Source organism: Octopus sinensis, linkage group LG25 (assembly GCF_006345805.1).
Source record: "Octopus sinensis linkage group LG25, ASM634580v1, whole genome shotgun sequence".
Lineage (NCBI taxonomy): Eukaryota > Metazoa > Mollusca > Cephalopoda > Octopoda > Octopodidae > Octopus > Octopus sinensis.
In genome coordinates this window covers 840,537-848,071 of record NC_043021.1, presented here as the reverse complement: position 1 = coordinate 848,071, position 7,535 = coordinate 840,537, and positions in this window count along the sequence as shown.

The following is a 7,535-nucleotide window of genomic DNA, read 5'->3' as shown; positions in this document are numbered from 1 at the left end:
GTCTGACGAGAGCGTGGATTTCGGGCGACTGGCACGGCGAGTCGCCAGCCAGGTCCATAATCAGCGGCGTCTCTTCTTCGGCGTACATTCCTTGAGCAATGTAAGAGGAAGCGTCCTGCGCAAGTGCCAAGCCTCTTCCATCCTCGCCGCCGTCTTCGTTGATTTCGTCTTTGATGGCTTCCAACGAAGAACACGAGGAATGTGACGATAATGTGCTCGATGCGGCAGACGAATGCATCGATATTGGAGAAGCTCTCGGTGCCGCCGCCACACATGATGCATGAGCCTCTAGCAGTCGATTCAGTTTATCTCCCTTTCCTGATTCCATCGTCTGTTCACACCAGCAATTATTCTCGTTATTTTCATCTATAAACAACGTCTGTGAAAGTCCACTGTTTCGCTGTGTGCCATGTTTTACTGGCAGATTAATGTCGTCCACGTAATCACACTCGTCTTCATCAGACGGAGGCTGACCAAATTTCACTTCACTGAATATTGGAGGTTTAAAGTCTGATATTGAATCGGTAATCGGTCCCGTGGGGTCTTTGCAGCGTCTTTTGGCTTGTTTTAACCTTCTACATAAGTAGTGATGCGGATGGGTTAGAGACTGGGCCAGGCTGTAATCATCTTGTGAAGTCTCCGTGGGTAAAGTACTGTCTTTCTCGGACACATCTGTTGTTTCGCTGGTCAACTCAGCGTCTTTGCTTTGAACTGGTTCTCGGTAGAGTCCATCACTGCTGTCAACTCTCAAAACCTGAAATTGATGGACTCTTCTGTGTTTCGGGTTGATGATTTCACATTGCGCCGGTTCATCTTTGCTTGTCACACTACTGGTCCCACCATAGGAACTCGTCTCTCCTACGCTCCATTCACGTTCACCACCACCACTACCATCGCTACCAGGCGTTTCTTGTTGCCTTGTGGCGTCATTATCCTCTTGATGGGAAGTTGATGGATAAGGAACACCGAAGATATCGAGTCCTATTAGCGAAGTATTGCTGCTCTGCATCGACAGCTGAGTTCCACTACCAAAACACTTGGAGACTTCGGCACCGCTGCCAAGGTTCGGATCAACCGGTTTCTGTAGTAAACGAGCTTGCTCTTTGTTTTTCATTCGTTCGGTACTCGAGTCACCGACCTGAATATTAGCATCACAGGTCTGTTGAAGTGGTGGGTCGTAGCTTTCATTCTGGCTTGTTTGAAAGGATACCTGGCGGTGAGTTTTCTTAGGCACTTTCAAAAGGTCAGAGCTACTACCGCTATTGTTCAATATCCCAGATACACTTTTCCATCGATCTGTCTTTAGATGTTCGCCTTGGAGTTTCACCTGAACCGCCGCATCACAAACGTCTGTTCGTTGTTGCAGGATCGAACGAATGGAAGTAACCGTGTCGTAATTATTGAAGCCACCATATTCCACTTTCTGGCGAAGGATGGAACGGTACGAGGAGACTGTATCATAATACATTGATGACGTGTCCGACCGGAACTCCACTTCCCGATAACCTTCTTCCGGTGGACTCAATATTACATATTCTTTGCCATCATCTTCTAAATCATTATCCCTCAATTGATCACGGAACCAAGTGGAACATTTCATCCAAAGTATTACCATGAGAAAGAAGATACCAAGCACTGGAATGACTGCGAGGTTTACGGATTGGTTGGTCGGTGCCGAGGTTGGTTTCATGTCCAGCAGAATCGTTTCATTTCCACTTTCCGTCACGAACTGGGAAGACTCAGTCCCGGAGACATCGAAGATCGGGTTAGAAGTACTGGGGCTCCCCAACAGATTGATCAGTTTCACTGATATTTCAGGCGAGAAATGTTGACCCTTGTCCGTTTGTAAACGGGGATGAGTTATATGGTCCCCAGTTTTAGTTTCAGCAGTTGTTTCGGTTTGTTTCTGGTCAAGGACGGACAACTCAACGGTCACTAAAGGAGTGGGTTGTTTCACATAGACACTAACATTGTTATCACCGTATGTCTCGGCTGGTTGCGTGGGGAAGCTGACCACCGAAGAGATGGACATCAATAACAGAAACATTAATTGCGACAACCATAAAAATCGATTCATTGCTGTTGTTCTTGATGACGTCGGCGACGTTATTAAAAGTTTCGATGACATCGATTGATTTGTTGATTTTGACGTTGAATGTGTTGATAGCGTTTCTCTTGTTGATTGTTTTCCTACTGTTGACGTCACCGACGTTAAATCTGTTGACGTCGACGTCGTAGAAGCTGCCATTGCTAAATTTGGTGACGTGGTTGACGATTCTGGTTTTGTTAATGCTTTTGTTGGTTTGTATTGTGTTGACGCCAATGACGTTGACGTTAATGATGCCGTCATATTTGGCACTGACGGTGACGGCGTTGTCATCAATGTCGTCGTTTTCGCTGTTGATGTCGATGAAGATGAAGTTAATTGTTTTTCGGTTTTTGAATCTGAAAACGTCAAAGACGTCGAAGGCACAATTGAACGATTTGGTTTCGTTGGTTCTGATGTGACTGAGATTGTGGGCAATGCTTCAGGAGACGTTGCTCTCTGCCGCGTTATATGAGAGGATGTGGAATCATTTGAAGGAAGTTCGTTGTTAAACAATGCTACGGTGAGATATAGCGTGAGTTCGATTCGAGGGCGTTGAACGGGAACTTGGTAACAATGGCAGTGAGTTAAATCCTTATGGAAGGTAGCTGCCCGACAGGAGTCCGGATAGACTTCACCTTGGTTCAATCTCATGATTCTGCTTTTAGAGGAAACTAGAAAATATATATAAAAAAAGACATAATTAGAATACTAACCTAAGAAAAAGAAAGCAAAGACAAAATTAAAAGAGATTACTCTTTCACTCATCTTCTCACTGTTGTCAGGTCAGTAGAGGTCACTGTTGTCAGGTCAGCAGAGAGGTCATAGGGGTAGGATAAGGATGAGGAAGAGCCTATCAAATATACGCAATGGGTTGAAACCAAAGAGAGATATAGAATGAGTTAAGATGTTCTTAGTAAAGAGTTAAGTATTGATTCATTCAATGAGCGTGTGACATAATGTTCCGGCGCTTAGAAGGTATTTCATGAAATGGCTGCATTTAGCGATAATTATGGTGCTGACATTTAGAAAGTCAACTTTTTTGTTGGCTGTTCAGTATGAGGTTCTTCGTAGCTATGCATAACCGCAATTTTCATGTATAATTCTAGTACGGTTTGTATCTATGAAGGATCTTCTACTTGATAAGGAATCGAGAGGCACGTTCCTTCAAATACCAGACATTATCGGACTATTTTGTTGCATTCTTCTTTTCTATTTTATGGAGGTGTGGCTCTTGTCATTGTTATCTATATCTATGTCATTGTTATCTGTCATCTGCAATGTTGTCCTCTCTTTTATTGTTTTATATCTTAACGAATTCCAAGGGCAGTGACGAGTTTCGAAAAACACGAATAAAATTGGACAACATCGAATTAGCTTAACGTGAAGTGGTTTTAATTATAATGAAGAGGATACGAAGCCAATATTGTAATAGCTTGGGATTCAACTTTTTAATGCCCGACCGCAGAGTATCAGTGACCTGCAAGGTGTTGCCATACCGGAAGAACCCACAGCGGGGCAGGAGGCACAAAGAAGAGCGGCAACGTCCAACTCGCTACTTCACTAGAAGCAATACTGGAAAAATCTCCGGATGCAATAAAGTCGTGCCCCAGCATGGCCTCAGCCTCTGGCTGAAAACCCATAGAAGATAGTGATATATATATATATTATATATATATTATATATATATATATATTATATATATATAATAATATATAATATATATAATATTTATATAGTATATAGTTAATCCAAACAGAAAACACAAGAGAAAAACAACAACGCGAGGACGTTGAACAAGTATAGTGTTATAGACGCTCAGGAAAGAGGGAAAGAAGGAGAGAGGAATATATATATATATATATATATATATATATATATATTATATATATAATAAGTAGCTTATAAATACTGATGCATACACACACACACACACATACAGGAAATATATACACGCATATAACATTACATGTGCGTGTGTATGTATATTTATAAATGCATACACAAACACACACACACACACATCTATGAATAAGAAGATAAAAAAAAAGTGCAGGTCACTTTTCATCTTCTCACTTAAACATTCCTACCGGGAGATAATCTGGAGGGGGAGGAGGAGGAGGAGGTGGTGGAGGAGGGGTGGTGGTGCAGGAGGAGGGGGAGGTGGTGGAGTGAGAGAGAACAGCAATAATCCTCACTTCAAACACAATACTTTCACTGACTTCAGTTACTATGCACTATATATATGTGTGTGTGTGTATGTGTGCGTGCATATATATATACATGTATATGTGTGTGTGTGTGAGTGTGTGTATGTGTGTGTATATATGTATGTATATATATATATTCATATATCATATATATATGTGAGAGTGTGTGTATCTGTATGTGTATGTATATATGGTATATATGCATATATATGTATCCATATATCATATATATGTGCGTGTGTGTGTATAGTCTATATATGTGTATCCATACACACACACACACACACACACACACAACAACCACACACACACACAACACACATATATATATATATATATATATATATTATATATATATATATATATATATATATATTATATATATATAGAAGAGAGAGAGAGAGAGAGAGAGAGGGAGAGAGAACAATGTTCAGATATGACAATACTCCAATTAGTTCTAATGTAAAAACAAACAGGCAAACAAACAGCCACATGTATATACACAAAAAACATGCGTAGATGCATATACATACATGTCTACGTACAGATGCAATATATACATCCACTGCTGCTGCTGTTTTTGTTGTTGCTGCTGTTGTTGTTGTCATTATCTGATATTCTATAACACTGCAATATTGTTGCGCTTAAGTGGTCGGTTCACGAACACTTTATTGTTGTTGTTGTTGTTGCTATTGTTGTTGTTGCTATTGTTGTTGTTGTTGTTGCTATTGTTGTTGTTGGTGGTGTTGTTGTGCTGGAATGCTGTCAGTGAAAGGACAAGCCTATAGCCTTTAGCTGTTCTTTATTGTATTTGAAATTGAGAACAGAAACGACATCGGATTGTGTCATGTTGAAGTTGTGATCTAGAGACACAATGACCCTGGCACAATGTGACACAGATAGGGTCACATTGTCGTAGTAATACAGTAATGAAATGTAGTGGTGCACATGGATACTTGGAGTGGTGGCACAGTGGCACACAGTGTGACACTAAGTGACAAATAACTGTGTTAAACTGACATTGTGGCACGCATAAAGAATTTTAGCACAACGACAGAGACACCGTGCCGTTTGGACACTGCGGTACAGTGACGCAGTGAGGTGGGTAGCACAGTGACACAGAGGGTCCTGTCACAGTGAGGTTGGGACATGGTGTGTCGTGGCACGGTGACGCTGTGGCACTGTGTTTCACTAATTCACTGTAGCACAATGAAGCTGTGACTCAGACACAGTGTAACAACGAGGTAACGACTCTAATTTGAACTCGCCACTGCTGTGTTGGAATAGCGACACCAAGCGCTCCCTGTTTGTAGCGAGGTTTTCCCACGGTACCCTGGTCACGGCCATATTACCATGATGTCACTAACCGTCAACCCGACCTGCACAATCCGATGACAATGATCTGGTCACATGACAATTATGTCTGCTGTTAATCTTGCCTCAAGCCAGACGGAAATATTTCTTTCTGTGAATAAAGCCCCGTTTTTTAACACGAACCAACTTGACATAATCTGACACGAAAAAAATGACGAGAATAAATGAAACAATTAGCGTCTGATTATCAGGTGACTGAGCAGAAGGAGGTGAAGAAACGAGGCGTTGAGGGGTCGAGAAAGCAACAGACGTCGTGGGATTTCAGTATTGGGTCATTTAACTGGGTCGTCTAATTGAAGAAAAGAACCGAAGGCCCAGTTGATAAAATACGGTGGAACTAGGATAAAAGCTTAGCTTCGTAATCTGTTGGCAGCATTAATTTGGGTCCCTGTTTTGCGGCTCAGTCTACCAAGCTGTAAACGAGCACCACCATAAGTTTGCTGTTAACTTATTGTGCTGGTTTCAGTTGCAGGTGTGTGTGTGTGTGTGTGTGTGGTGATCTTTCGTTGTGTGTACATTTAATGGAGGATAACGAAGTGAAATGAAATCGATTGCCGAAGTATTTCTTCATAGATACAAATAAAATGATTTCGTCATCCATCGAAATATTTGCGGTTTAAACGTCAGAGATTTCTTTTTACGTCATCTTGTTCGTTGTGCTGTTTCTGTTGTTGTTATTGTTGTTGTTGCTACTGTGGTTGTGGGTTGTGTCTACCACCACCATAACCACCACCACCACCACCACCACCATCACCACCACCACCACCACCACCACCACCACCACCATCACCACCACCACCACCACCACCACCAACAACAACAACAGCAACAACAACAATAAGAACAACAACAACAACAACAACAATTCCACCACCGATTCCACCATCACCACCGCCGTCACCACCACTGTTATGATATGAGAGGGAGAGATGGGGAGAGGAAGAGAGAGATATGAGGAGTGGTAGGAGAAGAAAACCCGACGTAAAAGAGGCATGACGTTGTTGTTGTTGTTGTTGCTATCTCGAGTTTGGATCTCCAGGATGAGCTTGTTTGTCTTTCTTACACACCGGGTCTTTGTGTGCGCGTGCGTTTGTGTGTGTGCGTGCATGTGTATGGTGTGTGTGGTGTTGAAAGATGGGGGGGGGGAGGGAAAAAGAAGGGGAAGAAAATGAAAGAAAAATAATAAAAGTTGTTGAAGCAATGAAAGAAGAAGACGGGAGAAAGAAAAAGAAAAAGAAAAGCAACAAGAAGAAGAATAAAGAGGAAAAGAGAAAGAGATGAATAAAGATAAAGAGGAAGAGGAAGGGGTGGGGAGAGGGGAATAGGACAAAAGAGATTTACACTTTCACTGAGTTGATGGTAGACTACTACTACTACTACTACTACTACTACTACTACTACTGCTACTACTACTACCGCTGATTTCAAATAATTGGCTGGTACTTTATTTTATCGACCCAAAAAGATGACAGGCGAAGATGATCTTGGCGGCATTTGAACTCAGAACATCAAAGAGCCACAAGAAATACCGCCAGGCATTTTTTTTTCGACTGTCTACCGATTCTGCAAACACACAATAATAATAATAATAATAATAATAATAATAATAATAATAATAATAATAATAATAATCCTTTCTATTGTAGGCGCAAGACCTGAAATTATGGTGGAGGAGTAAGTCAATTAGTACTTGATTGGTACTTAATTTATCGACGCCGAAAGGATGAAAGGCAAAGTCGACCTCGGCAGAATTTGAACTCAGAGCGTAAAGACCGGCATGCTAACAATTCTGCCAGCTACTGCTGCTACTACTACTACTACTACTACTACTACTACTACTACTAACCTAAAAGAACGTAATTTGT